At 50.1% G+C, this 25,472-nt stretch overlaps 1 protein-coding gene and 1 non-coding gene across 2 annotated transcripts in view; one reads left to right on the top strand and one right to left on the bottom strand.

Moving 5' to 3' along the window:
* The window catches only part of Cacna1a (calcium voltage-gated channel subunit alpha1 A), a 177,937-nt gene that overhangs the window by 92,067 nt on the left and 60,398 nt on the right, over positions 1-25,472 (bottom strand). The gene's annotated exons all lie outside the window — the stretch shown is intronic.
* On the top strand, positions 1,907-2,013 carry LOC125349837. Its single transcript, XR_007210634.1, has one exon. It is a non-coding gene; the product is annotated as a U6 spliceosomal RNA (small nuclear RNA).

Raw genomic sequence — 25,472 nt, 5'->3', positions numbered from 1 at the left:
TTTTTATGTGGTGCTGAGGAATTGAACCCAGGGCTTCATGCATGCTAGGTAAGCACTCTACCACTAAGACACTCTATCACTTGATTCTCCTGTAGAAGCTAGAATTTCTGGCACCACAAACCACCAATGCCCGTAGGCTACTAAAAATGAACAAGACTCTTTAGGGGTATGCTCTCAAATTGAGGCCAATCCAGGGAATGAAAGACCTTTTGGGGGGTGTTATAGTTTGGATCTAAAGTGTGCCTCAAAGGAAGACCTTACATTGTCAGGCCAAGGCACTAATTGGGAGGTAGTGGTACCTTTAAGGGGTAGGGCCTAGAGGGAGGAAGGTAGGTCATTGGGGGTGTAGCCTCATTGGGGGTGTGGCTATCGAGATACTTGCCACTTCCTCCCTTTGCCTTCTTCTCTGGCTCCTGACAGCCATGAGGTGAGCAGCTTTGTTCACATGAACCCTGCTTGCCCCACCACAGGCCCATGTGGTACCAAGCACATGCCCAGCTCCCCAAAACCATGACCCCCAAGTAAACCTTTCCTCTTTTGAAGTTGATGGTCTCAGGCATTTGGTTATAGTGAGGGAAAGCTGACCCCCAGGGAGCATCTCTCAATCAAAGACTTGGAGGAAGGTGGACAGCCTCTCTCTCTCTCTCTCTCTCTCTCTCTCTCTCTCTCTCTATATATATATATATATATATATATATATATATATATATATCTGAGGAGCCAGCGGGTCATGCCATCCATCTTGAGATTGATCATACATACTAATTTTCCTCTTTCCCCATCAACTTGCTTATTTGTCTGCTTACTTGCTGTTTTTTTTTAAAAAAATTATTATAAAGGTGATGTACAGAGAGGTTCTAGTTCTGTAAGTCAGGTGATAAGTACACTTCTTTCTGGATATTTGCTTTGTAAGACAGGGTCTCACTATGTAGGCCAGGCCTTGCCCTTGAGCGGGTGATCTCTGGTTCTGCCTCGGCGAGGGCTGGGATTACAGGCCTGCAGCACCATGCTTGGCTCCCACTAGCTAACTTTCCTGATGTTAAATCGGGTTCCTCAAATTCTTTCCCACAGATCATGAATAGATCCTGCCTCTCACTACTTCTTTTTGGCAGACAGAAGCTGTCGTTTGGGTTGGCACAATGAAGGCATTGGCTGAGTTTCCAGGTATTCACTTGACAGATAAGAACTGAAGAACAACAGAATGCCAGACCCTAGACAGGCTACAGCAGCACAAGTCAAGGAATCCTAGTTCAGGGAAGTTGAGAGGAGGGGGCATGGCTCACTGTGGGGACATGGCCTAGCACTAGGGGTGTGGCTGAGCACCAGGGGCATGGTCTGTTATGGGGTGTGGCTCAGTATCAGGGCAGGGCCTGAGCATCTGAGGGCGTGGTCCCATCTCAGGGGCGTGGTCCTGTTGTGGGCATGGCTTGACAATGAGCACTGCCCTAGCACATGGGAGGCCCTGCGTGCTGCCAGGACCCAAAAACCATGTCCAGATTAGCACTGCCCAATACAAATACAACAGGAAATTCAAATTTTTCCAAGAACTACTTAAAAATAAAAAATAAGTGAAGCTAATTTGTGTGTGTGTGTGTGTGTGTGTGTCCTGGGGCTTGAACTGAGGGCTCAGAATGCTGTCCCTGAGCTTTTGTGCTCAAGGCTGGTTGTCTACTACTTGAGCCACAGCTCCACCTATGGTCTGGATTTTTTTTTGTGATTAATTTGAGCAAAGAGTTTCATGGACTTTCCTGCTCAGGCTGCCTTGGAATCCTGATTACCAGATCTCAGCCTCCTGAATAGCTAGGATTACAGGCGTGGGCCACCAGCACCCAACTAAAACCTCACACAATGTAAATGCTGGATAATTCGTTACTATGCTGTACTGCTTACAAAAGAAAAGAATATTGTGCTCACTTTAGCAGCACATATACTAAAAGTGGAATGATACAGAGAAGATGAGCATGGCCCCTGCGCAAGGATGACACGCAAATTCATGAAACGTTCCATATTTTTTAAATAAAAAAAGAAAAGAATATTAAGAAGCCTGGAAGGAGACTGTTTCTATATCAAACACCTATAAAAAAATTTTCTTGTCATTAAAAAATTTTTGTTTTGGTGCTGGTACTGGGGCTTGAACTCATGATCTAGGAAATGTCTCTTAAGCTTTTTGGCTCAAGGATGGGACTCTACCACTTGAGCCACAGCTCTACTTCTGGCTTTCTGGTGGTTCATCTGATATCAAAGTTTCAGACTCACAGATCTCAGTCTTTTGAGTAGCCATGAATTATTGGCGTGATCTACAACACCAAGCTTCTTTGTGATTTTTGATGGGTTGGATGCAATCAAGAGAAGCCATGATATGGAGATACAACCACATTATAAATCAGTAATTATGATACTTATCATCATCATTATTATTATTTGTAAGTTTTGAACAGCATAGGTGAGACCAGAACTTGTGATTTCCCTGCCTCAGTCTCTCACGTGCTGGGACTACAAGCATGTGCTACCTTGCCAGGCCAAATGACCATTCATAAGCCATTTTGCACATTATTTCATTTTTAATTTGGTGCACACTCTACACTTACCATGGTTCTCAGTTCAAATGCCCGAAGGCCACATGTGGCCAACAGCACAAGTGCTGGCCAGCACAGGGTGAGACACGCAAATGTCTAAGTAAAGATGTGAAGAAAGCAAGAGGGATGGGAACAAGGAAGTGCCAAGAGAAAACTAGGCAGACAAAGAGCAGGTGGCAAGGTCCTGAAGCTGGAGCGTGCCGGGAGCCCAGAGAACAAGAAGGAGTGGGAGAAGATGAAGGTGGGCAGTGGTGGAGCAGGTGAATATATATATATATATATATTTTTTTTTTTTTTTAATGATGAAGGCCATGGAAAATTCTGAGCACAGACAGGATTTGAACCGAGTTGCATTAAAATACGCCCTCAAGCCCAATGCTGGTGGCTCACTCCTGGAGTCCCAGCTACTCAAGAGGCTGAGATCTGAAGACTGTGGCTTGAAGCCAGCATGGGCAGGAATGTCTGTGAGACTCTTATCTCCAATAACCACCAAAAAGTCAGAAGAGGAGCTATGTGGTTCAGCCTTGACCCAAAAAAGCTAAGTGAGAGTGTGAGACCCTGAGTTGAAGTTCCAGTACCAGTACACACACACACACACTCATATATATACATATATACACACACACACAGATGCACACACACCCCAAAACAAAACCGAAGTGTGGTAGCACACATGTATAATCCCAGTCCTGGAGAAGTAGAAGCAGGAAGAGCTCCAGGCCAGCTTGGGCTACATAGCAAGAGCCTGTCTCACCAACAAATAAAGAAATACAATTCCTGAGCCAGGTGGGGCTAGAAGTGGGGTGACTGGGAGCCCAGTACCTCCATCCAGGTGAACAAGCACAAGGTTGAGTCCTGGAGGTTGTTCTAGAAGCAATGATATAATGGGGAGTTGGAATAAAGCCTGCCCCAAGGAGACCACACAAGGAAGCAGGTTGGAGCCCCAAGTTCTGACCTAGAGATGGAGGAGGGAGGAAGGGAAAGAAGGAAGAAATGGCGGCTGGAGACAGCAGGGCTGCAGAGCTGAAATCTAGGGCAGCAGACAAAAAAAAAACCCCAAAGTGCACATCTGGGGTTCAACCCTGCACACCTCATCTTGTGAACTCAGCCTGCCTGTGTTTAAGCCTCAGGGATGCAAGCACACTGACCTCTGCCACCCAAGCCTTCTTCCCTCCCAGCCCCTTCTTGGGCAAGATGAGAAAGGATTGGGAAGACAACAGGGAGTGAATCTCTGGGCTCCTTGGAGGAGCAGTGGGGGGTGGACTGGAAGGGGGAGGAGGCTGTGAAGGGGAGGTCGCAGAGTGGGTCGAAAGAGGACTGGGACGGAGGTGGACAAGGGACGACCAGGCTGTTCGGGGCCAGGCCAGATGGGTGGTGATGAGGCAGCAAGGAGGCTCGGGAGCCGCAGAAGCAGAGCAGAGCAGGCCGGCGGATGGCGGGCTGGAACTAGGACACAGGCAGTGGGAGTAGAAAGGAGGCCCTGGGTTATATATAGCTGCCAACCATGGCTGTGCACCCAGGAGCTGGCCTGCGTGCATGACACCGCGCTGCACCCTGGCCAGAAGCGCCTCCAGTCCTATTTTGCAGAAAAGGAAACTAGAACCCATAGAAGCGAGTAACAAGCCAGGTGCGGTGGCACAGCCCTGTAATCCCAGCACCTAGGAAGTTGGAGCCGGAAGATCTTGGGCTACAGAATGAGACCCTCTCTCAGAAAAAGAAAACAACAGCAATAACAAACAAAAAAAAAGTCAGAACAATGATACACAGAGGTCATGTCACTTTAAAGGACCAGATGTCCACAGAGCTGCTTCACTGAGTCATGTGGTGGGTTTGATGGGGTGGGAGGCCATGGTGGAGAAGCAGCAGCATTCGTTCTTTCATTCAGCAAGGACTTGGTGGGCACCTGCCAGGTCCCCAAGTAGAGGCCCTGTGAAGAGGGGTGCACTGAGCGAGGACACGCTAAAGAGCGATATGGCAGTCCCCAGGGCTCCCCGAGGAAGAATGAGGTGTCAGGTGGGAGAGAGAAAGGCCCGGGCGACATGAAAGAGATAGAGATGATGGAGGACGTGTGGGTTTGGGGGCCGGGTGCAGTGGCTCACGCCTGTCACCCCAACCACTCAGGAGGCTGAGATGTGAGGATCACGGTTCAAAGCCAGACCAGGCAGGAAAGCCTGTAGCCTCTAATGTGCAAATGAACCAGCAGAAAGCCTGATGTGGAGCTGTGGTTCAAGGGGCAGAGCAACAGCCTCGAGGAAAAAGCTCAAGGGCAGTGCCTAGGCCTTGAGTTCAAATCCCAAGATCGCCCTCCTCCCCCCCCCCCCCCCCCCGTGGACCAAAGTAGAGATGGCTTTGTGCAGAATGTTCTAGAAGAGATGGGCGGGTAGGAGCGTCGAGAATTGCAGAGGACGCCCCGCCCCCGCCCCGCCCCCAGAGCCGCAAGATGCCCGAGTCTCCTTTTCCCCCAGCATTCCATGCAATGGGAGCACTGGTCACATGATCTGGTCACATGACCTAACATCCTGCCTCACAGGACCTGAGCAGCTTCCGTCTGGGGCTTGGAGGAATCCCCATGACCTGGATATAGTTCTTCCACTTCCTGTCTCCAGACAGGAAGCCCCAGCATCCACACTGGAAGTTCTGGCAGACATCTTGAGAGAAGTATCTTAGGCACCTGAGTTCCTAAAGGCAGAGGAGTGGGAAAGGCTCCTTTGGAGATGGCCATCCCCCGTCCCCGGCCGCCCTGTCTCCATGTCCCTTGCCGTGTCAATAACGGGGTTCTTCCTCCAGCACCGACTGTGTGACCTCGGGCAGCCAACCAGCCTCTCTGTGCTGACAAAACGGAAATGGTAATATTCTCCTTATTGAAAGGGTGGGAATGTATGTGATACGCCGACTACTGTGCGTTCAGTGAGCTCCATGTGAATGTTTGCCTCTTCTCCTCCTTCTCCTCTTTCTCCCCTCTTCCTCTTCTTCTTCCTCCCTTCTCCCCCTCCTTCCTCCCCTCTCCTCTACCCTCCCTTTCTCCTCTCTCCTCTCCCTTTTCCACCGCCTCCTCCTCCTCTCCTCCTTCCTCCTCCTCCTTCTCCTCTTTCTCCCCTCCTCCTCTTCTTCTTCCCCTCTCTTCTCCCCCTCCTTCCTCCCTTCTCTTCTCTCCTCCCTTTCTCCTCTCCTCTCCCTCCTCCTCCTCCTCCTCCTCCTCCTCCTTCCTCCTCCTCCTCCTCCTCCTCCTCTCCTTCCTCCTCCTTCTTCTCTTTCTCCCCTCCTTCTCTTCTTCTTTTTCCTCTCTCTTCTCCCCCTCCTCTCTCTCCTCCCTTTCTCCTCTCTTCTCTCCCTTCTCCACCTCCTCCTCTCTCTCCACCCCCTCCTTCCTCCTCACCTCCTTCCTCCTCCTCCTCTTTGCCCCTCCTCATCTTCTTCTTCCTCCCCTCTCTTCTCCCCCTCCTCTCTTTCCTCCCTTTCTCCTCTCTCCTCTCCCTTCTCCACCTCCTCCTCCACCCTCTCCACCCCCTTCTCCTCCATCTTCTCTTCCTCCTTTTCATCTTTTAAATTTTGATACAGCTAAGTGATAGCAGAACTGATGGACCAACCAACTCGCCTCACGATTCTCGTTGCCAACTTGCTCCTCAGTACCCAGGATCTTCACTGCACAATGTCCCCTCCTTTTGTTTTAGTTTTGTCATCAGGGGCTGCCATTCGAAGGGATTGAACACATCGTCCTCATCCACAGACAACGTGTGAAACCTGACCCTACGTCCCTTCCACAGAGCTGGAGCCTGGTTAACCACCCCACTCACCTTCTCCGGGGTCCTCAACCATGCTCAGCCTTGCACAGAGCCACGCCCCACGGCGGAGCCACGCCCCCATGGAGGCCCTCTCCACACCCCCCCCACACACACACACTGCCCGGTCACACCCCAGGCCAGACTTTGTGCCTCTGCAGCTCTGTCAGAATCCTATCCTCCACCCTGGGTTACATTTCCTTCTTCTGATGTGACACCCTCACCACTTACCCAAGCTCCTCCCCAGCTCCTTCACCTGCAGCTTGGCCCAGCTCTTCCTCATGTTTGTCTTGTAAAGTAAAGGATTGTGCCAAAGGACACAGTTCTATTTTGGGTGGTTCCTGAAGCCCTCTTAAAGGGCAGTGTTTTCTTAAACAAGAAGGATCTGGAAGAGGCAGGCAAACAGCCCAGATGATGGCAGAGCATGAGAATCCAGAGCAAAGGGGGAGGGGGTGCTTGTGAAGGCAGAGCTGGTGCTGGAGCAGGGGAAGGTAGATTCGGAGAGTGGCAGATCCGGGGTGTCTTCAAGGTCGTCCTTGTGTGGCTTTGACCTTAACCAGGGCAGAAGGAGGCGGTGGGGGGAAAGCCTTGAATGGGGCTGCAGTGAGAGATGAGTTGTTGCATCTGAATTCCCAGACATGTAGTGGAGCCTTACAGAACCGACAAGCCTGTGGTCCCGACTACACAGGAGGCAGAGGTTGGGAGGAACCTGGTTTGAGGCCAGCTTTGGCAGAACATTAGTGAGAAGCCCATCTCAACCACAATCTGGGTATGGCCATAACTGCCTGTGTCCCTGAGAGGCAAAGTAAGGGGGATTGTTGTCTGCGATGGTCACTGGATCACTCATCTCAGAAATAATTAAAGCAAGAAAAGAGAAAAGGTTGTGGTTGTGGTTCCGTTGGTGGAGTTCCTGCCCAGAAAGTGTGACACCATCGTGAGTTCTAAACCAGTGCTGAAAAATAAAAGAAAAGAAAACCCACCACCACCACCACAAACCTCACTAAGGAACTCAAAGGCTCGCACAACAAAAGAACAACAAACACACGAGTGGGTGGAAGCACAAAGCACCCTCATTTGACCATTAATCATTGTATGCAGTATCAAAGGCATATGTTATGTCTCTAAACATACATAAATATGACATATCCATTGAAGTTTTCAAATGAAAGCCCGACACCAGTAGCTCCCATCTATAACCCCATCTGCTCAAAGGGGCTGCCATTGGGAGAACTGTAGTTTGATGCCACCTAGGGCAATAAATTCACAGGACCCCATCTCAATCAAGAGCTGGGTCTAGTGGTGCATGCCTGCCATCCCAGCTATGCAGGAAGTGTAAATAGAATGATCAAAGTTTAGGCTGTGCCAGGAATAAACTCAAGACCCTATTTGAAAAAATTAAAGCAAAAAGGTGTGGTTCAATGGGTGTAGCACCACCAGGCAGGAAGCTCTGAGTTCAGATCCCATTACCACCATGTACTCTGTCATACTGAACCGCTTCATGACCCTACAGGACATGTGGAATTGTTATCTCTGCTCTCCAGATCAGAGAGACAGAGTCAGTGCTGGGGGCTCACACAGCTACGATGTAAGTCAGCCAGCTTTCAACTGATGTCTCAGTCACATCTAAGAACAATGCAGGGCTTCCTGCGAATGCTCCAGACTCTCAGACAGAATATAATGTGCGCAGTCTGTGGAAGACTTTGTCAGCTCTTGATGATGTAGGCCACTGGGTATGATGTAAGGGCTGTGTGCATTCATGGGAATCTTTGTTCTCACAACTCCATGGCACTCCAATGCCCCATTGACCACTCTCCCCGTTGCCCTCCTGGTTCTCAGGAAAACTTCACCCCTGACCTCATCTGAAAGTGCAGGACTGCTGGTGTCAGGAGAATACTCCTACCAGAAAACCCTATATGGGACAGTGTGCACAATAAACCCCCAGGGGAGTGAACAAATAAGAGTCCAACCTCTTTCCCAGGCTCCTCTTCCAGCGCAATCCTTTTATCTATCTAAAGACCTTATAGGAAAGACTTACCTCTCTCCTCTGGCCCAATCTCCTATGTATCAAAAGATAGGATATGAAGGATTGACCCCCACCCTATTATCCCAGGCATATGCAGACACTTAGCAAAACCCCGGGAATGCATGGACATGTTTGATGTGCAGTCAGGGCAATCCAACCTAAGCCTGGCCACCAACGTTCCCTTGTGGGTTTAGCTTAATCCCCACCTCCCCCAGCCCTAACAGACTATCCAATACTTCTGTCTCTTTATCAGACCCCATAAAAGGCCCATCTCCCTGCACAACCTCCACTCCCATGGGAAGGTCTGTTGCTTCTCATTGTGCCCCAATAAACAGTCCTAGCCCGTTGAGAATTGAGTTCAGCCTTCTCCTTTCACCTCCATTTTCCTAACACATAGACGTTACATGGTGGCATTCAGGGACAAGGTCTGTGCATGTTTGCAATGATGCAACTTCCCCTGCCCCAATCTGTTTGGTCCGCAGTTGGCTGAGTTACTGATGAAGATCACTGACAGGGAAGGCTGCCTACATTCTGCTCAGTGCGGAAAAGGAAGGGAATTGACTTTCTCTGAGACAGGGAAAACAAACCAAAACAACAGATTATATTAATAATAATAATGAGGAAGAGGAGAAGGAAGAAACTTCAGGGGAACCAAGCCCATAAAGGAAGCCCACCAACATCTTAAAACAAGGTTGGCAACATCCCTAAGGAGTCTGAAGATGGACTGAAGCAGAAAATGTTGAGGTCAAACTATGAGTTATAAAGAAATCCTTCCAGTTGATTGCCAGGCACCATTTTGGTCTCAATGATCTCTATACAGTCTCATCTTCCAAAGTGTTGGGACTACATCTCCCAGCATGCCCTGCTCTGGCCCCTGGTTGGGTTTACCAAAGGACAAGTGATGGGACTACATCTCCCAGCATGCTCTGTTCTGGTTCCTGGTTGGGTTTACCTAAGGACAAGTACTGGGACTACTTCTCCCAGAATTCTCTGCTCTGATTCCTCCTTGGGTTTGCTTGAGGATGAGAGCTGGGGGGGTTCTCTGCTCCAGTTTCAGGTTGACTCTGGTCAAAGTTGGTGATGGGAGAAGACGGAGGGAGAAAGAAAGGCACTGGGGCCTCCTGACTCCATCTTCCCTCCTGTATAGCTTTGTCTCCACCAGGTCCCAAGAAAGGAGAGCTAGCAAGCTTCCTCCTAGGGCCCTCAACACCCTCTTTCTTTCAGGGTTCTTTTCAGGACATGGCCTTCCTTGACCCCTCCACAGGAAGCGACTCCACATTTGCTGTGGGGACCTGAGTCTCGCAAGGAGGAAGGAAGGGGTGATCTCTGAAGCCTAGCCACCCTGAGGTGCCCAAGGACCACCAGTTTCTGAGGCTAAAGTCTCTGAGAAGCAAATCTGACTCGAAGTTTCATCCACTGCAGGGGCAGAGATCTGGATGTGCCTCATTGTAAGGCAAGAACAATTCCAACCAGCGGATAAGCCAGGGTACAGGAGGGGGGTGAAAGAAGATGGGGACGTCCATGAGAGATGTCCTGTGGTAGGACGGGACGGACTAAGATATGGGTCTGAATTCTCGGCAAGGACACGCTGCAGAGGCTGTGGTCTCTTCTTCCTGGGAGGCCAGCTTTGTAGGCAGGCATGACTATGTGACAGCTCTGGCCAGTAGGTGGGAGTCATGTGGACTGCTTCTGGGTCAGGGCAGAAAAAAACCACTTCCTGGGTGTCTTCCTTACACTCCCCTTTTGCAACTTACTACTGAGGGCATGGACTTCAGAAGCCATGCTCTACAGACAAGGGGCCACAATGCTGTAGGAGCCTGGGCCTGACCATAGTGCAGAAAGCTGCCTGACAGTCTAGATCACCATTTTGAAAAAAAAAAGTGTCTTTATACACAATGAAATATTATTTATTCATGAAAAAGAATAAAATCCTAACCCCACTACTGCCCCACTTCGATCATCAAAGTAAAATGAAATCCTATCCTGTATAGCAACATGGACGGAACTGGGTGATATTACAGAGGAAATAAGCCAGAGAAAGAACAAATATGGTGTTTTCTCACTCCCATGCACAAGTTTTAAAAGTTGATTTCATGTAAATGGACTAGCAGAAATTACAGGTTGAGGAGGCAACATGGAGAGAGATACTACACAGCTGAATGAAGGGGACCAAGGTACAGACAGCCAAGAGAAATATATGTTCTATAGCACTGTATGCTGAGTACAAGTTGTGAATTTCATATCTATCTGTCTTTCATACCTACTTCTTTCATGTATTTGCCTATAATCATCCATCCACTCCCTCCATCCATCCATCCATCATTTCATGTATTCCATTCCTCTCTCTTTTTCTCTTTCTTCCATCCATACATCCTTTATCAGAAATGCTGAGAGTGTTAGTTTTTTAATCCCTTTTTATGTACAAGAATTAAAGTTGTTTTGCAGATGAGCCAATTTTGCATGTTGCGAGCTCTTTCTCACAGCAGCAAGCGCATCTCATGCGCCTGTTCATAAGAACTTGGCTGACATATTATACAACCACGAAGGCCCTCTTAACTTCCTCGATCTCAGCTCCACAGATTGCTCTAGGACTCTGATGGAGCCCCAGATTGAAGCAGGGCCCCCCACACACAGAAGAGAGGGTCCATAAGAACTTCTGGAATGATGTGTCAGCAATTTCTTTTCAGTTTAATGAATCACTGAGAAAGGGAGTTGATTCCAGCTCTGTCCTGGGATGGGAAGGGCCTGGGTTTAGATCTTGTCCAGTTATTTCCTCATTGTTCACATGCTTCTGGGGGAGAGGGCCCTGACTCACTTTCCTCCCAGGAAGGAGGAGGGAATATGCTCAATCATTCAAGAAAAATGCTGAGTACGCTGCGGCCCTGTGCGTAGTGAGAACTCTGCAAGGAGCCCAGGCACGATCATTTGGATTTTCCTTTTTTCTTCCCTCGCATTTTCAGAACAAACAAAATGCACTCCGGCTGCCTCTATGCTGGGCTCTGACAAATGCCAAGCCCCAGGAGGAGGGGCGGGGGATGGAGGAAGGAGGCCAGGTGTTTGAGTCTGGGACGAGAGCCAAAGGCCAGCTCAGGAAATGATATTGCATTCCCGTGATCCTTCAGCAGTCCCAGGGGGCTCCAGCCTCTCTTTCTCGTCCTGACCTCAGACTAACTCTGCACACGCGCGTGCAGGCACACACACACAATGGTACTCAGGGCTCAGATTAGCTTGCCCTAGTTCAGCAAGTCCCACTAGGGAGCTATAGTATGGAGGACAGGACCCAGCCGAGCCCTGGGATCTCCGAGGGACGAGGCCTAGTAGAATGAAGAGCACCCAGTTTTTTTGCCCGTCTCCGTCCCCCGTACCTCCAGGTATAAGTTCCTCTAGCCATTATGGAGTGGTGAGTGCTTGGACAGGTGGCTAAGGACACACAAGGCTTCCCCTCGATTAATGAAGCCATGATTCACAGCTGAGTCACTCAGGACAGGGAGCGTCCATGAGCAACGCTGACTTCCTCCTTCCTCACTCCGAGAAGTGAGTCAGCAGAAGTCCAGACCCAAAAATAAGGAACGAAGGGGAGCAAGAAAGAAAGAGAGAGAGAGAGAGAGAATGGGTGGATGGATGTAGGTAATCAGGATAGTAAGAGAAACATAAATCATGACAAATTTTTATTTATTTTTGTTGGTTGTGGGGCCTGAAACTCAGGGCCTGAGCACAGTCCCTGGCTTCCTTTTGCTCAAGGCTAGCACTCTACATCTTGAGCCACAATGCCACTTCCAGCCTTTTCTGTTTATGAGGTGCTGAGGAATTGAACCCAGGGCTTCATGCAGGCTCAGCAAGCACTGTACCAATAAGCCACATTCCCAGCCCTCTGAGCTTTTTGGGGAGCAACTGTTCTACCACTTTGAGCCACAGCTCCACTTCCAGCTCATGGGAGCTAAGAGTTTCATGGACTTTCCTGCACAAGCTGGCATAAAACCATGATCCTCAGATTTCAGCCTCCTGAGTAGCTAGGAGTACAGGCATGAGCCACTGACACCCAACTACTTTTTATTTCTTATCTTAGCCAACAATTGTCATAAAATTCTTGTCCCACAGCCTCTCATGAAACTCCCTAAGTAGAACCATGTTTGCTCTTGCACGAATTCAACATCAGCTACAGTTGTGTCCTAGCTCCAATGGGCTGGGGCTCCAATGAGCTGGGCTCCTCATTTTGCAAATTCCACCTCAAAGGTCCATCTTTCTTTACTTCCCATTGCACCTCACAAAGCCCAGACTCTCCCATGAATTCACATACCATGGTAGTTTTGTTTTCTTTTGTATTTGTTGGTCTTGGAGCATGAACTCAGGGCCTTAGCGCTGCCCCTGAGCTTTTTCTTGCTCAAGGCTAGCATTCTACCACTTTTAGCCACAGCTCCACTTCTAGTTTTCTGGTAGTTTATTGGAGATAAAACTCTCACAGACTTTCTTGCTGGGGCTGGCTTTGAACCATGACCCTCAGATCTCAGCCTCCTGAGTAGCTAGGATTACAGGCCCTATGGTCTGTTTTGTAAGATCACCAAAGAGTAGGAAAGCATATTACTACTAGCCATGGGAGAGAACATTCCAGAAGTGCCAGCAGATTGCCAAGAGACTACAATCCCAGCTTCCCTTGCAGCTAGGTGGATCCACGTGATTTACAACTGCCAGCTTCTCTTACAGCCAGATGGGGGTATGTGACTTATAATTCTCAGACTCCTTAAGTCTCAAATTCAACCTCCAGAACCACCAGAAAATAAAATCATAACTGGGCATGGGTGGCTCACACCTGTAATCTTGGTTGCTCAGGAAGGAGGCTGAGACTAAGGATTGCAGTTCAAAGCCAGCCTGAGCAGAAATGTCTGTGAGACTCTTCTCTCCAGTTGACCAGCAAAAATCCAGAAGTGAAGGCCAGTGGCTCAAATGGTAAGGCACCAACCTTGAGGGAAAAACTCAAGGACAGCACTGTGGCCTGTATTCAAGCCCAAAGCCCAGCATGCACACACACACACACACACACCAAAAGGGTTGAGTGTGTAGAGCATATGTCAAGTGTGCATGAGTCCCTGGGTTCAATTCCTACCCCTGAAGAAAATAGCTTTGTGTGGATTATTTCAATCAATTCTTCCCTTAATCCTTCTATGAAGTTGGGGTGTGGATAAAAATGAAGGAGGACCAGAGAGGTTCAGGAGATGGCCCCAAATCAGACCAGCATGCTTGACCAGGAACTGGCTTGCACTCATGTAGTGTGCGAACACACAGCAGCCTTACCATCCCCTCCCTCTACCACTGAACAGCCCTTTGCACACTTTATAATCACACAACCTGCCCAGAGTGGCTACGACTGTGTTATACAGGCAAGGAAACCAAAGCACAGAGAGACTTGCTGACTTGCTAGGGCCTCAGAGATGGAGGTGGCAGAGCCAGAATTCACTCACATTTCCTTCTGGCCTTACCCACACCAACTCTTAGAAAGATTTCAGAGATGCTTTGATGGGGCTGAGCATGGTAATGCACACCTGTAATCCCAGCACTTAGGAGGCAGAGGTAGGATGAGTGCAAGTTGAAGGACAGGCTAAGTTATACAGCGATGTGCTCCTCCCCCTCCCCCACCCCAACAAGTCAGCTTTATGAAGACAAGGCCTGTGTCCCCCCTCCCCAACTTGGTGGGATGGCTTCAACTCAGGGTGCAGGCCAGACGAGAGGCCACGGTGGTCATCCAGTGGTGTCCATTCCCTGTCTAGACTCCCCCATGGCTCCCTTCTGCCTCAGCCCCAAGTCTGCTCTCCTGGAAACACAGCCCAGTCTCTGTTGCTTCCAGAAGATTCTTACCCTACTGTTCTCTCCCAAGACATGTAAGTGGATACACACACACACACACACACACACACACACACACACACACAGCCCCAGTCACGCTCTGTGCGCTGTGTAAATCTCACAGCCAACTGCCTGCTCTGAATTCCAGAAGGCACCTCCCCCCCTTGGCTGTCTGTTCCCACAGCTCTCTAGGATCAAGGGGTGCTCAGTATGCCATTTGTGTTTAGTGCCTCTATGCCTGAGTTTGGGGGAGGCAGTGACAGGCGCCGATGACACGAGTCAGAAAAACACAGTGTCAGCTGCGTAAACCCAGCGTTTTCTGCCTCCAAGGCTTTCAGAACCCTCCTGGAGGTTGATGACCACCAAGCTCTCATGGAAGCTTCAGGAGAGGGTTTGCACACTTAGAAACACATGGCAATCCCGTCCAGGTGCCTGGGTGTGTGTGTGTGTGTGTGTGTGTGTGTGTGTGTGTGTGTGTGTGTGTGTGCCAGTCCAGGCCTTGAACTCAAGGTCTGAAGCACTATCCCCAAGTTTTATTATTTTTTTAATCAAGGCTAGTGCTCTACCGCTTGAGCCTTATCCCACTTCTGGCTTTTTGGTGGTTAATTGGAAGTAAAGAGTCTCACGGACTCTTGTGCCTGAGCTGGCTTCCAACCTCAATCCTCAGATCTCTGCCTCCTGAGTAGCTAGGATTATGGGTGTGAGCCACTGGTGCCCTCCTGTGTGTGTGTGTGTATATGTGTGTGTGTGTGCACGCGCCTTTACAGAAACACTATCTCACATTATCTTACAGATTCTTATTTATCAGTCTGTAGAATGAGGTCACAATAGAAGCAACCTTATAGGTAACATGAATATTAAATATTTAGCATTCTTTTTCCAACAGTGTTTATTACAATGAACACAATACAGTGTGAGAGCTCTTCCTGTCCAGACACTTGATTGCTCCCTTTCCTTTTATTTTCTTTCTTTCTTTTTCCTTTATGCTGGTCCTGGGGCTTGAACTAAGGGCCTGGGTGCTGTCCCTGACCATTATTGCTCAAGGCTGGTGCTCTACCAATTGAGCTACATCTCTACTTCCAGCTTTTCTGGTGATTAATTGGAGATAACAGTCTCTAACTTTCCTGCCCAGGCTGGCTTTGAACCGCAATCATCAGATCACAGACTCCTGAGTAGCTAGGATAACAGGTGTGAGCACTGGTACCTGGCACTTTTTTGTGTGACAGAGTCTCACTAGGTAGACCAGGATGGCCTCAAATACACTATCCTCCTGCTCCTGCTTCCCCAGGAATGGAATTACATGAGTGCACCACCAAGCCCACCATCTATTTCGTGTTTTTTTTTAAGGCTTTCTAAATATCCCATGTGCCATGATATGATTTATTTAACAGTCATTCTTGATAGACACAAGTAATTCTTTGCTTTTTCTTGTGTTAATGCTTCATAATACATGTGAATTTGATATGAAAGAGAAACCATGAGTGAAGAAATAAAATCAGAAAGACTCTCCAAGCAAAATAAGGGATTTGGGTAAGTTGCAAAGTTCACTAAGGCAGGCCTCTTTAGGCTGGAAGCTCATGCCTGTAATCCCAATCACTCAAAAAGCTGAGATCTGAGGATCACAGTTCGAAGCCATCGGGGCAGAGAAGTCTGTGAGACTTTTATCTCCAATGAACCACCAGAGAATCAGAAGTGGAGCTGTGGCTCAAGTGGTAGAGCACCAGCCTTGAGTGGAAAACCTATGAGACCAGTGCTCAGGCCCTGAGTTCAAGTCCCAGAGCTGGCATTTAAAAAAAAGAAAAAGTAAAGTCAAGCAAGGCACCAAACCTTCCTTAAGGTGTGTGTGTGTGTGTGCACATGCACACATGAGCATGGGGTCACTGAGGGGTTGTACACAAAGCTGGTCTGAGCTAGTTCAGTTCACTTGCCCTTCTTGTCCTTAGAACTGCCACTTGAGTTTTCCCTAATGTTCCAGGACAGGAAGGAGATGCACACGAGGGACAAGTCACCGTGGGCCCCCGAGGTGCTCACTGCCCCCGGGCCAGGCAGGCGGGGAGGACTTGATGGGAGAGGACGAGGGGATGGGTGGGGAGCACTGGGGAAAAGGTGCTTTGGGAACTCCAGGTTGAAAATAGATGCAGGAAGACTTCACTGCTGTCTGCACCTCCGCCCTGAGGTGTGTGCGTGGGTGAGTGCATGTGCATGCGTGTGTGTGCGCGCATGTGTGCGCGTGTCCCTGCTAGTTCGGGGCTTTTTCCATTTAGCTCATCCCCATGGCAATGGGCCTGTCTCATTCACGCCATCTCCACGGCAACCTCCATGGCTGGGGCTCATTCATGGTGGTTGCCATGGAGACGGGCCCATTGATAAAATCGTGACTCTTTGGGGACTGCGGCTCTGGTGAAGGGATGGAGGGCCGTCTTGGCCATGGAGGTGTAGGGGGAAGTGGGGTGCAGGGGTTCTGGGAGAGCCGTGTAATAACCGCGGGGCGGGGAATTCCTTATCCAGCAAGGGGTCCGGGGGATTCAGCGGCTAAGTGGGTAATTCGGGACAGAGCGGTAGTGTGTGTGTGTGTGTGTGTGTGTGTGTGCGCGTGTGCGCGCGCGCGCGCGCCAGTCCTGGGGCTTGAACTCAGGGCCTGAACTTGATAATTAATTTTTCTCAAGGCTGATGCTCTACCACTGGAGCTACAGCTCCACTTCCAGCTTTGTGGTGAGTCACTGGTGATAAAAGTCTCTTAGATTTGTCTGCCTGGGCTGGCTTGGAACCCTGATCCTCTGAGCTCATCCTTCTGAGAAGTACCAGCCATTGTGGGAAACGCACATAGAAATGAAGTCCTGGTCAGGCCTGGCCAATAGTGAAGCTCTGTCTAAAACAGGAACAGCATAGGGGGTGTGGCTCAGCTCGCAGGGGCGTGGCTTTGCGTGGGGATATGGTTTAAGAGGTATAGGGCCTGCCTAGCATCTGTGAGGCTGTGAGTTCAACTCCAGTCCCACAACAAACAAAGTTCTAACATATGCATTTAGGACATCAGACAGAGCAGCCCTCACTGCACAGTGAAAATTAGGCTTTTAGGTCTTCCCAACTTCAAAACAAAACAAGCTGGGGGCATGACTTAAATGGTAGAAGACCTAACTGCAATTTGAGTTGATTTTTTTTGGCACACCCCAATACTACAATCATTATTCACAATGGGCCCCCATAGTAGAACCTCCTAGTGTCTACGGAGAGGTGACTGGATAATAAAATGCACTCTATCTATAATGGACTATTACTCTGCCTTAAAGTAAGGAAATTCTGTCACATGCCACAACATGGATCCACCTCGAAGAGAATACAGTAACTAAAATATCCCAGTCACAAACCTGCCACCAGTGCCTCATGACTGTCATCCTAGATACTCAGGAGGCTATGATTTGAAGTTTGAAGCCATCCTGGGCAGGTATGTCCATGAGACTCTTATCTCCAATTAAGTACCAATACAGCTGGAAGCAGAGTTGTGGCTCAAGTGATGAGCACAAAAGCTCAGAGACAGCATCCAGGCCCTGAGTTCAGGCCCCAGAACCAGTTTTTTTTTTTTAAGCCAGTCACACAATAAATTCTACAGAATTCCATTCAAAGGAGCCCCTTAGGTTCATTCCATTAATGGAGACAGGAAGTAAGAAGTGTGAGTAATTTGAACTAGGGAGACAGAGTTTTCACTTGCAATGATGAGGAAGTTGTGGAGATGGATGGTAGTGACAGTTACACTAGAGTGTGACACTATCCAATGCCATGGAGCTGTGCATCCCAAAGTGGCCCAAGGCTGGGCATGTGGCCTAGTGTTAAAGTGCTCAGCTCCTATACTTGAAGCCCTGGGTTCGATTCCTCAGCACCACATATATAGAAAAAGTGGGGAGTGGCGCTGTGGCTCAAGTGGTAGAGTGCTAGCCTTCAGCAAAAAAAGAAGCCAGGGACAGTGCTCAGGCCCCAAGTTCAAGCCCTAGCTACTGGCAAAAAACAAAACAAAAGAAAAAGTGGCCCAAGAGCCAGGCGCTGTGGCTCACACCTGCAATCCCAGCCACTGGAGAGGCTGAGACATGAGGATCACAGTTTTCATCCATCCCAAGAATGCAGTGACAGAGTACTTGATGCCCAGCCCTACAAACAAAAGAAAAATATGTCCCCCAAGGGGCCTGTCCAATATTCCAGGAATTGGCAGCCGCCTGTCCTGGTCAGAAAGAAACTGCCAGGGACTCACTAAGTCCCGGAAGGTGGCCAGCTACTGATCTGTCAGCTCCATCAGAGGCTGCAAGAGGCTCAAGCTAACCCACAGCCCTGGCAGGGCCACAGGCTACTGGGCACCCGAGGCGGGGGGGGGGGGCTTTCCAGTCCACTGGGCAGGGACAAAGATGGAAGTCTGTGGTGCCTGGCTCGGAGGTGCCCAGCTGCTCTGGTGAGGGCAGGAAGAGTCAGCCAGGGCTGAGATATCCCAACCCACCCAAGAGCCCAGCTGGAATGTGGGGAGTCAAGGCTGCCTCCCACACAAACTGTGTGTGTGATTTTTCCATTAACCTCCACTTGAAGAGTTCAAAGCTCCACACTTTCAATCCAGACAGACCTCTCCCACCCCCTGGGCATCACCTCTTCTCCTTGCTTTGCTATTTAGTGGTGTTGTTTTAAATGGGATCTTGCTGTGTTGCCCAGTTGCAGTAGGCATGGCTCAGCTGCAGGGGGTATGGGTCAGTGGTAAGGGGGGTGTGGTTCAGTGGCAGGTAGCATGATCTTTCTAGCTTTGTCTACTGAGTCACTGGAATTACAGGTGTATACCATCACACTTAGCTTAATTGTTGAGGTGAGGGTCTCGCCAACATTTACCACAGGCTGACCTGGAATTATGATTTGTTCTCTTCCACCTGAAGAGGTGGGATTGCAAGCGTAAGCCATCACAACTGGTCCCAATATTTTCTTCTGACAGATGGTAAACTGAGGCACACCAAGAGGAAAAGTCTTGTTAGCTGGTGGGCACCCGCTGACCTCAGCCGGGTGTACCTAATGCTGCTACCATCCTCCAGATTCCCCTCCTTGCTCGAGTCTCTGAATTCCTTTCCTACTTGCTGCTGTTGCTCCTCCTCCTCCTCTTCTTACTTTTGTTTATGTCAAAATATTTTAGGGAAAAAGAAATTTGTCTAAAATGCCTGGCAGCAGAAGGGCAGATGTGTTGCTGAATTAACCCATGAGCAAGCAGGCCTGGGGGCTCAGAGCCATTTCTACGCCACCACCCATACCTTCCCTCAATTTCCCCATTGTGCTCCGCCAAAGGGACTGGCATAGCAACACACAGAAGCAGAGAGCGGGCAACCAAGGGCTCCCCCAAATCAGCCTCACCACGAGCTACACGAGCTTGTGGCTCGGGGTCCAAGGCTATCCCCAAACTGTAAGCCCCACTGTAGTATGGCAGAATTGCTAAACCTTTCTGTACTAGGCCCTGCCTGTCTCTCTGTCCCCAGAAATGGAAGTGGTCAAGAAACTAGAGTCACACAGAGCCAAGGGGCGTGGCTCTGCATAGGGGCGTGGCTCTGAAGTAAGTGGGACCTGGCGTCCCCCCCCCTGAGGCCAACTGTGGCTCCACAGGAGGGGTGTGGCTCTGCACTGGGGTGTGGCCTAACACTAGGGGGTGTGGCTAAACAGTAGAGGCATGGCTCAAGTGGTAGAGCAGCTGTCTACCAAGCCCAAAGGCCCGAGGTCAAATACCAGTACCACCCCTTTACCCCAAATGAGGCTCATAACAGCTTCCTCTGCTGGCTCGTGCCCCGGAGCAAGTGGCTAGTGTTTGTAAATGGTTCACACAGGTTCAAGCTGGCAGGAATTGCCGGTTGCTTTCCCAGCCACCGCCCCCCCCCTTTGGGGACAGGAATCATAGGGTTTGAACTCAGGGCCTGGGCACTGTCCCTGAGCTTCTTTTGCTCAAGGCTAGCACTCAACCACTTTGAGCCACAGCACAACTTCTGGGTTGTGCTGAGTCATTTATTGGAGATAAGAGTCTCAGAGACTTTTCTGCCCGAGCTGGCTTCGAACTGCGGTCCTCAGATCTCAGCCTCCTGAGTAGCTAGGATGACAGGTGTGAGCTACTGGCCAGCCCCCAGCTCATATTTGTTATAACATTGCCATGTTCGTTCCCTTGTACTCGACTCAGTCCCTACTTTTTCCACAAGGTAATATATAGTCCAGTGCCTTAGTTTATATGCTTATAAAAAGTGTGGGGGGGGGGTGGAATGGAGCCTTTCTCGCAGGATGGCATGATGGGTAGTTTCATGTGATCTACTGTTTGGCTCCTGTAATAATTCCATGTCAGCTGACCCCCAGCGCTGCTGGTTATGGGCTCCATGGCTCCATGGTGGGGGCAGGACTTACTGCTGAGGTTTGTTTAGCGTGGGGGTGTGACTTCATTGCTGGGGCATGACGTGGGTGTTTGGGTGTGGCTTTGGTGCTGGGCGTGGCTTCACTGCTGGGGCGTGGCTTCGTTGCTGGGGATATGGCTCTCGTGCTCTCCCTCCTCACAGCCTCTTAGAAAGTAAAATGAGTTCCGTTTCCACCTGCAAGCCCAGCGCGCCTGTCCTGGTTTCTCTGGAGTCCAAACCATTTATGATATTGTGTCTCAGGAGCCACACACTGCATCCCCCTGACATACCATGTTTTCCTGCAGTTTTGAGGCTCAAGATGGGGTGGGGGACTTTCACACAGCCTCTGCCCCCCATTCCCTAGGCAGAATGGCAGCCATGAAGAAACCAAACAGCACATGCTGGATCAGCATACACACACACACACACACACACACACACGCACGCATGCACACACACACACACACACACACACACAGGTTAAGTCAGCTGTCTGTGGTTTATACCTGTAATCCTAGCTACTGAGATCCAGATCCAGAGGAACACAGTATAAAGTTAGCCTAGGTTAAAAAAAAAAAACCAACAAACAAAACCCAGGCCTCTAAGACTTTAGCTCCACTAAACGAGCTCAAAGCAGGACTGGAGGTGTGGTCAAGTGGTAAAGCACCAGCCATAAGTGACAAAACCGAGCTAACACTACCAATGAAAGAAACTCTAAAAAAAAAAAACACACAAAGCTCTACTTGGAGTTTAACCCTTATGGGGGTTGTATTAAGAAGTATTTTTTTTTTAAGTTTCAGTAACCTAGCCAGGCTCTGGTGGCTCACTCCTGTAATCCCAGCTACTCAGGAGGCTGAGATCTGAGGATCCAGGCTCAAAGCCAGACCTGGAAGGGAAGTCTGTACAACTTATCTCCAATTAACAACAAAAAGCCAGAAGTGGACCTGTGTTTCAAGTGGTAGAGCAATAGCCTTGAACACAAAAGCACCCAGGGAAAGCACCCAGGCTCTGAGTTCAAGCCCCAGCAGTGGCACAAATTAACAATAGCAAAAAAAAAGTTTCAGGAACCAGATCCAACTACACAGTTTAGAGTGAGAGCTTTGGGGAAGTGAATGGGATCAGATAGATAGATAGATATAGATGGATAGATATAAATATATAGATTTAAAAATCTTCCATTGGCCTTGGCTTTGCAACCCTCAGAACCATGATCCCAAACAAACCTTTCTTCTCCATAATTCACCAAACCGCATGTGTTCCATTACACTAAACACAAATCAGACTTCCAGTGTTTCTCCCCATCTTTCCCCACTTAGCTAAGTTTTCTGGCATCTTCTGACAAACTCCTGGCCCTCTGACATTGTTGGGGGCTAATTTGTCTTGGTTTGGTTGGATTTTTTTTTTTTTGTTGTTTTGGTGTTAGATGTGATCCAGTCCCTCCTACACATTAGGCAATGCTCCACCACAGATCTGCACCCTGCCACCCCCAGTCCTCAGCCTGAGTTCCGGCTTATACAGCTGGTTATCTTCAGCAGGAAACAGATTGAAAGTTCTCGAATCATCCACGGGAGAACCCTGAATTCTGGGTGATTAATGGAGCAGTGTTGAACCAGAAGAAGCAAGTATGGGGATCTGGAACTCAACCACATTTCCCAATGGGAAATGTGTCCTGTTGTCCTACTTTCCTGACTGGGGAGGCTGTGGCTGGAGGATCATTTGGACCCAGGGTTCAAAGCCATCCTGGGCAACATAGAAAGAGCCTATATTAAAAATTAAAAAAGTAAAAGAAGGAAAGAGCGCCTACCCCATCCACCAAAAAACAAAACCTGAAGGGGTGGTAGGTGGGGGATATGCAGCCAGCAAGAGCAACTCCTGTGTGTAGTTCACTGATGGCCATGGAACGAGGCCTGCAGTAATCACGATGATTATCATTATAATAATTATAGTTATTAGTCGTACAATAGCGAGTGCCACGTGGCTTCCCTTCTGTGCCAGCTCCCACGGGAAGGGCCCTATCAGATCTCATGGGATCCCCACCTTTTGGGGTGGGGGAACATGGAGTTTTCATCTTACAGATACCCTCAACTTCTATCTCCCTTCCTCTTCCTCCTCCCAGAGCCTTCACATAACTCTCCAGGTAGCAACTGTGATTGCTCCCGAGGGACAGTCATGAGCCCAAGATCACACACCTGGCGTGCGGCTTCCACATGGCTTCTACCCTGCATTGTGCTTCCCACATCTCAGCCTCCCTAGGGCTGGGACTACAGGCATGCACTATCACATGTGGCTTACTCCTTATCTCTGAACGTACAGCAGGTGTCTGAAACCATTTGTTGTGACTGCAGATCCCTTTTCTGTCTTGGATTCTGTTGGCAGAACATTCCGCCTTGTAATTTAAGCAGTAGTCTTCAGATTGTGTGTGTATGTGTGTGTACAACACAAAACTCCCATGGCCTGTGATGGTGTCTTCTACAAAAACCAACACAACGGAACAAACAACATGACTGCTAAACCCAAAGCTTCGTAGGGCTGAGGGAACTACTGGACATAAAGTATTTGATACTCAAGCTGGGGATGTGGCTCAAAACCTGAGTCGTGGCTATGGACTGAGGCGTGACTCAGTGCTGGGGGCATGGTTTATGGACAGGCATGACGCAGTGCTGGGGGCGTGGCTCAGCACTGAGGATAAGGCTTAAGACTTGGATGCATGACTCCATGGGAGGGGCATGACTAAGCATGGGCATGGCTTAGAGTTGGGTATGGCTTTGTGGTGGGGGCGTGGCTTGTTTAGGGGTGTGGCGCAATGTTAAACCACACAGCCAAGCATTAGGGCAAGCCTTCATGGTAGAGGCGTGGCTTACTGTCGAGGCATACTTAATATTGGGGGTGTGGCCTTGGAGCTGGGGGCGTGGCTACATAGTGTGGGTGTGGCATCCCTGTGGTGGGGCGTGGCTGGTCGGGGTGGGGCTTAATGGTGGGCATGGCTAAGCGCTAGCAGGTGTGGCCATAAGGGATCAGAGCATCTTCCGGATAAGCAGGCATTCCAGTGGGTTAATTTGACCCAGGTCTGGAGGCAAAAGACTGCAAGTGAAAAGGCCCTGGGGCAGGGTCTTGCCTGAAGAACCCGGTAACAGGCAGGTCCTCTGAGCCACAGCCAAGTCACAGGTATGTGACATGTGAGCCAGAAAATGATTGGATCTAGATTATGTGTTCAGAGGGCACTTTTGGATGCTGGTGACAACGACAGGCCAGAAGGCAAAGGGGAGAGGTCAAAGGACTGGAAGGAGGCCTCAAAATGTTCCAAGGATGGCTTGGCCAGGTGGTCCGCGTGGAAGAAGGAGAGAGGATTAAAGACAGAAGCTACAAGATTTGTGCTAGGGGCTGGCATGGGTGGGCGACACGGGGACAGAGGCTGGAGCCCGAGGAAGGACCCCAGGGATGTCAGGAAGTGTCATTCTGGAAGTATCTGCGAACCTCCCCTGGAGTCATGCGGGCCTGGGACGATCAGCAAGAGAAGAAGGGATGGTGAGGCAGTGAGAGCCAGCACCCAGCAAGCAGAGCCACGGAGGTCAGAAAGGGAAGAAGGGCTGGGAGCCAGGCGTGGCAGCTCACACCTGTAACCCCAGCACTCGGGAGGAAGCGGCAGGTGGATGGTGAGCTTGAGGCCAGTGGGGGCTATGGAGTGAGGCAAGGAGGAGCAGGAGGAGCAACAGGAGGAGGAGGAGCAGGAGGAGCAGGAGGGGCAGGAGGAGCAGGACAGGCAGGAGGAGCAGGAGGAGCAGGAGAAGGGGAGGAGCAGGAGAAGAGGAGGAGCAGGAGGAGGAGCAGAAGGAGGAGCAGGAGGAGGAGGAGGAGCAGGAGCAGCAGAAGGAGCCGGAGGAGGAGCAGCAGGAGGAGCAGGAGGAGGAGAAGCAGGAGGAGGAGGAGCAGGAGGAGGAGGAGAGGCAGGAGGAGGAGAAGCAGGAGGAGCAGGAGGAAAAGCAGGAGGAGAAGGACGAGCAGAAGGAGGAGGATGAGCAGGAGGATGAGCAGAAGGAGCAGGAGGAGGAGCAGCAGGAGGAGCAGGAGGAGCAAGAGCAGGAGCAGGAGGAGCAGCAGGTGTAGGAGGAGCAGGAGCAGCAGGAGGAGCAGGAGCGGCAGGAGCATCAGGAGAAGCAGGAGGAGCAGGAGGAGGAGCAGCAGGTGGAGGAGGAGCAGGAGCAGCAGGAGGAGCAGGCGCATCAGGAGAAGCAGGAGGAGCAGGAGGAGCAGGAGGAGGAGGAGCAGGAGCGGCAGGAGCGGCAGGAGAAGCAGGAGGAGGAGCAGGAGGAGCAGGTGGAGGAGGAGCAGGAGCAGGAGCAGCAGGAGAAGCAGGGGGCCAGGAGAAGGAGGAGCAGGAGGAGGAGGAGCAGGAGGAGGAAGGGCCAGGTACCCGTGGAGAGGTGGAACAGCCTTCTCCATCCCCGCAGGGAGGATGGCGAGGAAATCTGGATAGGAAACCATCCTGGGCCAGGCAGCCATCACGCTGTCGGGATGCTCCGCTGTGCTGGGCGCTGTCCAGAGAGCTGAAGCCTGACCCATCAGGCTATTAACTTTCTCTTCTATGAGTTTGGGACCCTCTGAAAGCAGACCCCAAGACTTGGGAGGTAACTTAAGGAATGAAGAGAGGAAGTAGGAAGAATTCATGAGAGGTTTTTTGTTGTTCTCGTTTTGTCAGTTGTGGGGTTTGAACTCGGGGCCTGAGCTTTTTCACTCAAGGCTAGCACTTTGTCACTTTGAGCCACAGCACCACTTCCGGTTTTCTGGTGGTTCATTGGAGATAAGAGTCTCACAGACTTTCCTGCTTCTGCTGTCTTTGAACCTCTATCCTCAGATCTCAGCCTCCTGAGTAGCTAGG

This window comes from Perognathus longimembris, chromosome 3 (assembly GCF_023159225.1).
Source record: "Perognathus longimembris pacificus isolate PPM17 chromosome 3, ASM2315922v1, whole genome shotgun sequence".
NCBI lineage: Eukaryota > Metazoa > Chordata > Mammalia > Rodentia > Heteromyidae > Perognathus > Perognathus longimembris.
This window is presented reverse-complemented; position numbering and strand designations above follow the sequence as displayed.